This window comes from Otolemur garnettii, unplaced genomic scaffold, assembly GCF_000181295.1.
Source record: "Otolemur garnettii isolate 467f Iridium unplaced genomic scaffold, OtoGar3 scaffold00041, whole genome shotgun sequence".
Classification (NCBI taxonomy): Eukaryota; Metazoa; Chordata; class Mammalia; order Primates; family Galagidae; genus Otolemur; species Otolemur garnettii.
Genome location: NW_003852436.1, coordinates 4114883 through 4121725, shown reverse-complemented (window position 1 = coordinate 4121725; position 6843 = coordinate 4114883). Strand labels below are relative to the sequence as shown.

Below are 6843 nucleotides of genomic sequence, written 5' to 3'. Positions count from 1 at the left end.
CAGTAGTTTTGAATCAGTGATTTAGGGTGCTCTATTCTCAAAGTCACCAAATGTTCTCTTTTATTGGAACTTAACACAATAGAGTTGACATCTCTGAGATGGCAAAATTAGAATTTGCTGGTTAAATGCTGATATCTTACACCTATCTACCAAAATCTATAAGTTTCTTAAAATGTGATTCTCTGGGCTATAAAAAATGAAAATTCTCTCATTAATCAATTTTCTAAGTTAGACAATTAATACATCAAGCTTATTCAAAAGTGAGGCAGGTTGAGTTTAAAATGTTAGTATTAAAATTTGGAGCAAGATCCACTCCTTGCCCTTAATGCTACCCATGGGTATCCAGTGCCCCATGCCAGCAGGGCACTTTTCTAAAACAAAACAAAACAAAACAAAATGTCAGCTTTTTAAACATCCCCAAATAATGTACTGCCCTTCAAAAATAGTACAAGGCAGAGGGTAAGTTTTGCTATTAAAAAAATACATTTATTTTTAAGAGCTGAAAGGCCCTTACAGATCAAAGTCAACTTTGTCATTTTAGGATTGAGATACTATGGCAGGATGAAGAGGTTAAGTGACTTGGTCAGGTCACACATTTGTCAGGGGCAGAATTAAGACTTTCTTTAGCCTGCCGCCTGCTGGTATGATGCTGCAGTACTATGCCACATTGCCTCTACCTCCACATCCCTTTTGGGAGATGGAGAATCTTAGAAAACTCAGCTCTTGGGGAGTGCAGTTTTGAACTCTTCGGTGCAGTTTGAGATCCTATAGCACTCCATGCAACACAGTCACAAACTAAGAAACTGGAAGACGTGTGCTAATTATTTCACACGGGCACAGCTGACTTTACTCTGAATACCTGGGTGTGGGTAGGGATGCTCCATCTACTTGAATGCCACATACAGCTGGTGTATGGATGATGTGAGGTTCAATAATTACAAAATGCTCTTAGAACTGCTTCTGGCTTGCTGGCCTATCTGCTGTCCTCCTCCTTTTCTGAAAGACCCATTCTCAATAGCTCTTCCCCTTCCTCCTAATCTTTACCACTGTGATTATCTCCCAGTGGACACTCTGTTTTTCTCAACTTCAAGCCCACGTGACTGCTAAATCTACCTAATTATGGGTTTTTACTTTTTCTCTGGTTCTACGCTTAAACTGCCTGACAGGTCACCTCCAATTTTCCTTCTACTCCTGGAACTAAACATTTCTACTCCAAACCAATACATTTTCCAACTTCAATAGCCTTAGCAAGGCACCCTTTCCTGGATCCATAGGCACAGAACCTCAAGGTCATACTTTAGTAGTCCATCTCCTTCAACTATGTGTATTTGCTCTTTAAATGCTAGTGATTTGCCAATGTGGCAACAAAAAGAACTTTCAAAAAGAGAAGCACCAAGACTGAAGGAGCAGGTAGAAAGTGACCTGAGCCGGTACGAATGCTGGCTTGATGGCTACAGTCCAGAATGATCACAGTCTGACAAAAATTAACAAGGAGGCTCTTTTAAAAGCTATGCTTCAAGGAAGAAAGAAAGGCAAGAACCAGCCTACTATTCGAGAAGGAAGAGAAAGCAATTTTAATAGGTAAAGAGAAATTCAACTCCTGTTTTGCTTTAGTCTGCCTCACCTAGGAGAATGATCTTCCAACTGAAAGGATAAAAGAAACAATAAGAGGCATTAAAGGCCCTGTTATGTGAGAACAGTGTGTGAAAGTTGATTATACAAATTGGGTCATTCTTGTCATACCCAATTAAATCAGAGTTGATTATTGAGGCAAAAAGCACTTGGGCGCGCAGCACCTGCTCCAAGAATTAAATTTTCCATAAGCCCAGCTGCTGAGACATCCCTAAGATCAACTTTCCCAAATAGTTGCTAAAATGACCTGCCATGACTAGTTTTACCTACCACCATCACTCACCAATCAGAGCTTGCCACTCCCAAAAGCTTCTCTAGTGCTAACAAGCTTTCTATCCAAAAAATACGAAACATTTTTCTTTCTAATAAAACCCCCAGCCTTCTTCTTGTTCTTCAGACCAGCTGGTCTGTGTGTACACCCCAAACTGCAGTTCTTGCTTCCCAAATGTTAAATTGAGAGATTCATCTCTGCATTTTTTACTTTGACAAGTGCAACGTAGTACCCAGCGACTTTCAAGTTCCATTCAGTGCATTACATTCCAATATAGCAAATGATTTTATAGATAAGAACATAGAATTTATATATGTAGTTTGGAGAAGTTGTGGAGAATGTGCAGGTACCCCAAGAATAAGCTATAGATGCTTTTTACATCATGTTCTTAACCTGAATAGCTCTCTGCTCCAGGCAGACCATTCTCCTACGTATTTCTCATGTACACTTTAAAATTTCAGCCCCTTTCTCCACTCCTTCACCATCAATATTCACCAGTTTTATCGGTTTTCTACATAAAACTATAAAGTTCTAATACATTTTCTTCCTAGACTGCCTTCAGAAAAACCCTCAGAACAAACATTTACTGAAGACTTCTTGTGTGCTAGATATTCTAATAACTCATTTAACCTTCCTAACAACTTTGCTGGAAGGTATGATTCAAAGAGATTTTAATAATTTTACAAGATGAATAGGATGGAGTTGAAAGGTTAAATAACTTTCCCAGAGTCAAACTGATGATGATTGGCAGAGCCAGAAGTTAAATCTCTGGAATGCAGAGAAGATTCATGCTTATTCCTATGTTCCTATTTCGATCTGTTATCCTAACTAAAATTATTCTCAGAAAAATATTTGTATTGATTTGATTTTGTGTACAGTAAGTTCTCCCCCCCCAGATTTTAAGTACTCCAAACACTAAACAGATATGTAAAGTCATTGTTTCTCTGAAAGCTTTATATCCATGACCAGTAATTACTTGGTCACTATGAAAACAGACAAGAGTGATTGTAATGATGCATGCAATGTGAAGTAAATAAACTTCAAAGAAATCACACAATCCAAGGAGACCTGTATCAGCCAAAAGCAGATGCATGAAATCAGGAAGGCGTTTACTTGAATTATTCTTTGCCTCCATTACCTTTATTCCAGGACAACCACTAAAAAGATAACACCTCTTCTAGAGTGTTCTTTGGTTTTGAATAGAAAAATATGGTATAATCATATTGAGATTTTAAAATGTGCATTGATAAAATTTACAGATATTTTCTGTTCTAGGCAAAGTTTAGGATGATTTTTAGGGCAAAAGCCACAACATAGAAATGTAGCATTGAGGCACTTTATTTCTCTACGTCCTTCCAAACTCAATTCAACATTTATATTGCAGACAGAAATGAAAGCCATACCCAAATAATAACCCAGTATTACTTCTGAGGAGAGAAGGGAGAAAAGCCAGTCCAAGGTTTAAGCAGGCCCGTCATGGCCTTTTCTTCTCCTTCACTGCCTGTATATAAACATTCAAATTTCTTTCCCACTATTAAAGAAAACCGTGAAAATAGATAGTGAAAAATAGGAATACTAAAGCAAAGGCAAAAATGAACTTTGATGATATATACTATACTGATCCTCAAATTCTGGGAGTAAACTCATTAGAGCCTGAATTTTTATAGCCAAGGCAGTTACAACTTGGCTTTTTACTAAACTAGTAGGTTTAAACAAAGGATGTACAATAATTTATCAGAGAACACAAACTAAATTTCTATTTGTGCTTTAACCTGGGCTTATCAATGTCGATCTCTGGATTGTGTGATCTGCTCCCTAATTTGGAGTGGGTAAATCCTAAGTGTGTCATCTAGATCTTTCCCCCAACCTCCAAATCGAGATATCTAGCATCTATACAACACCCCATGTAGATGGTCTTCAGGTACTCAAACTATAACAGTTTGCTTTTATTAAAAAGAAATCTCCTCTAGGAAGAAAATATATCTTTAATTTTAGTAATCTCATTACCCAACATGATAGCTCAAATATACTTGGCATTCAAATAGATGATCTTTAAATGAATGAAGTAAACCAAAAATATCTAAAAGAACAGACTGGTGCAAATGAATCTAAGTTTAATGGTTTGAAACAGTAAAAAAAAATTTTTAAGGGAAAACCCTCCTCATTCCTTAAAAATATAACTTTAAATGAGTGTTCTTTACAAATTTATTCAACATTTAAAAAGACAAAAAAAGGCGCTTGTATTTAATTTTGAAATAAGAAAAAGTTCAAAGATATGACTTACAGCATAAACTAAATTAAACTTGGCTTTGCCAAATTTCTACCTTGCAAATTATGAATATTTTACTAGGTGAGGTTTTCTTTTTATTGGGTTTCTCTATTATCTGGAGGTATATGGAATATAGAAGAATTTTGTTCATTTCAGAAAGTTTTATTAAGCATATTTTTCAATCAAGTGTCAGGATGCATAAAGATGAGGCATTCTTTACTGATCAAGAAGCATAAATTAATCTGCATGTATAGAGGCTGGAATACAGTATGGCCATCTATACCACAACACAGGCGTAGACTTGGCAATAACTTTATCTCTTTGATGAATCTGTCTTCTTTCCATATATCAAGAATTATAGAATTCTAAAACTCAAGAGTATTCTAGTTATGCATACTTTAGAGATAATCTAATTTTACATTTTATATTAAGGAAATGTAGACAAAGAGAAGTCAACTGAGTTTAAAAAAAAAAAAAAAAGACAGAATCTTGCTCTGCTATAGCATCAGCCTAGTTCACAGCAACCTCTAACTACTGGATTGAAGCTATGCCCCTGCCTCAGCCTCCTGAGTAGCTGGGACTACAGGAGCATGACACCATGCCTGGCCAATTTTTCTCTTTTTGGTAGAGACAGGGTCTTGCTTTGCTCAGGCTAGTCTCAACCTCCTGAGCTCAAAGGATCCTACCACCTTGGCCTCCCAAAGTGCTAGGGTTACAGGTATGAGGCCACTGTGCCTGGCCCAGAAATCAACTTATTTGTCCAACATCATTTACTAGGTGGGAGTGTTTCTTAATAAGAGAAATAAACTTTTGCCTTTTGGATTCTTGGTCTAACATGTTTCTACTATTTGTCTGTAACGTACATTAATGGCTTATTAGAAGAAAAAATAGACATTGTTAACTAGGAAATACATGCTATTTAGAAGCGAAAGTGCTCAACGTAGGATCCATAAGCGTTCCCTTGTTTTGCTCTCTTGCATCATTTATGTGTTCATGGAGGAAGAGGACACTTGCACACTCCGAAAAGCCACAGTCCACTAAAAACAGCAAGATGATTTTAACTCCAAGGAACTATCTCCACAGGCAACAGAATGAGACTGTCTCAAAAAGGAAAAAAAAACAGAGGGGAGGGGAATGGTGTGCTTCCACTTAATGGGCACAATGTACAGGTATGTGGCACACCTTTAGGGTGCAGGACACAACAAGAAGAGGGACTCTACCCAACAAATGCAAACATTGTAACCCAGTCCTTTATACTCTCACATTAACCTGAAATGAAAAAAAGAAAGAGGGAAGGGGGAGGGAGAGAGGGGGAGAGAAAAAAGAGAGAGAGGAAGGGAGGAAAAGGGAGGAAAGAAAGGAAAGGAAGGAAAGGAAGGAAGGAAGGAAGGAAAGAAGGAAGATGGAAAGAGGGTGACGCCTATGGCTCAAAGGAGTAGGGAGCTGGCCCCATATGCCAGAGGTGGCAGGTTCAAACCCAGCCCCCAACAAAAAACTGCAAAAAAAAAAAGAAAACCAGCCTTGCAAACTGCACATATATTTTTTCCTCCAAACAGTGATCTTAAGGCAAAAACAGTCTCGTGCCAACCTACACAATGATGACGCGGTTGGGTTTTTTTAATTTTTTTTTTCCTTTCTGACACCTATTTGTTCCAGCAGGGTGCTTTTTAAAAACGAAGGCCTGGGCATATTTCATACATTCACTTTAGAAAATATAAAATCTTGTGTCTGATGTCTTTTTAAAACCTGTGCACTTCACTCACCTGTTTCTCTGAAAGTGATCAAGTTGCACTTAGGGCTATGAGATCTCTGCTTATATTCAAATGCCTCAAAACTTCTAAACATCACTGTAAGTCCCCCAAGTTACCCAAACAGAAAAGGGACTTTTGTTCTATATTTCTCATTTGATCCTGTTTCAATCAAGGCTTCAAGTATCCTGGATTTGGAAAACTGGGCAAAGCATTCTCTAAGAGAGAAAAGTGATTTTTATAACACTTTACTTTAAAAAGAACACCTTATTTTTTTCTATTTGTAAATCAGAATGAGCTTTCTAGAGTCAACCTGATCATGTTACTTGCCTGGATAAAATTCTTTAATGGTGCACTCAGAATAAAATCCAAATTCATTTAGCATAAATGAGAACATGGTCGGGATCAGGCACCTGCAAGGCATGTGGCATTCCTTCCTTCTTTAGTACTTTCTTCCCTCCCTCTCACCCACCCACCCACAACTCTGGGCCAGTCTCATCTCCCCTCATTTTAAAGGATCCGGGGATGTTGTTTATTCTGACTAGAAGATCCTTGCCAGCCTCCTCTAACATCAATTAATTGCCAGTCACACTCTCAGACGTTCCTCAGGGGAGGGTTCCTAACAGTGCCAAGAGCTTACCTCAACCACAGCCCCTTCCATGGCAATTAGGATAATGTGTTTACTTTTCTACTTCCTTCACTAGGCAGCAAGCTTCTTCAGAGAAGCGATGGTTTCCTTCCTTGCATTTGGAGACCTAATGCCTAGCAGAGGATATACCTTACAACTGTGATAGGCACTTAAATTTGTATTGAATGGCAGATGATATGATAGTCTATCTGGAAAACACCAGGGATTCTACTACAAAACTCCTAGAAGTGATCAAGGAATACAGCAGCGTCTCAGGTTACAAAATCAACACTCA

The 6843-nt window shown here is 38.0% G+C and overlaps 1 protein-coding gene across 2 annotated transcripts in view; it reads right to left on the bottom strand.

Annotated features, from left to right (window-relative positions):
* The window catches only part of GAB1 (GRB2 associated binding protein 1), a 134069-nt gene that overhangs the window by 13214 nt on the left and 114012 nt on the right, over nucleotides 1-6843 (bottom strand). The window lies entirely within an intron of this gene.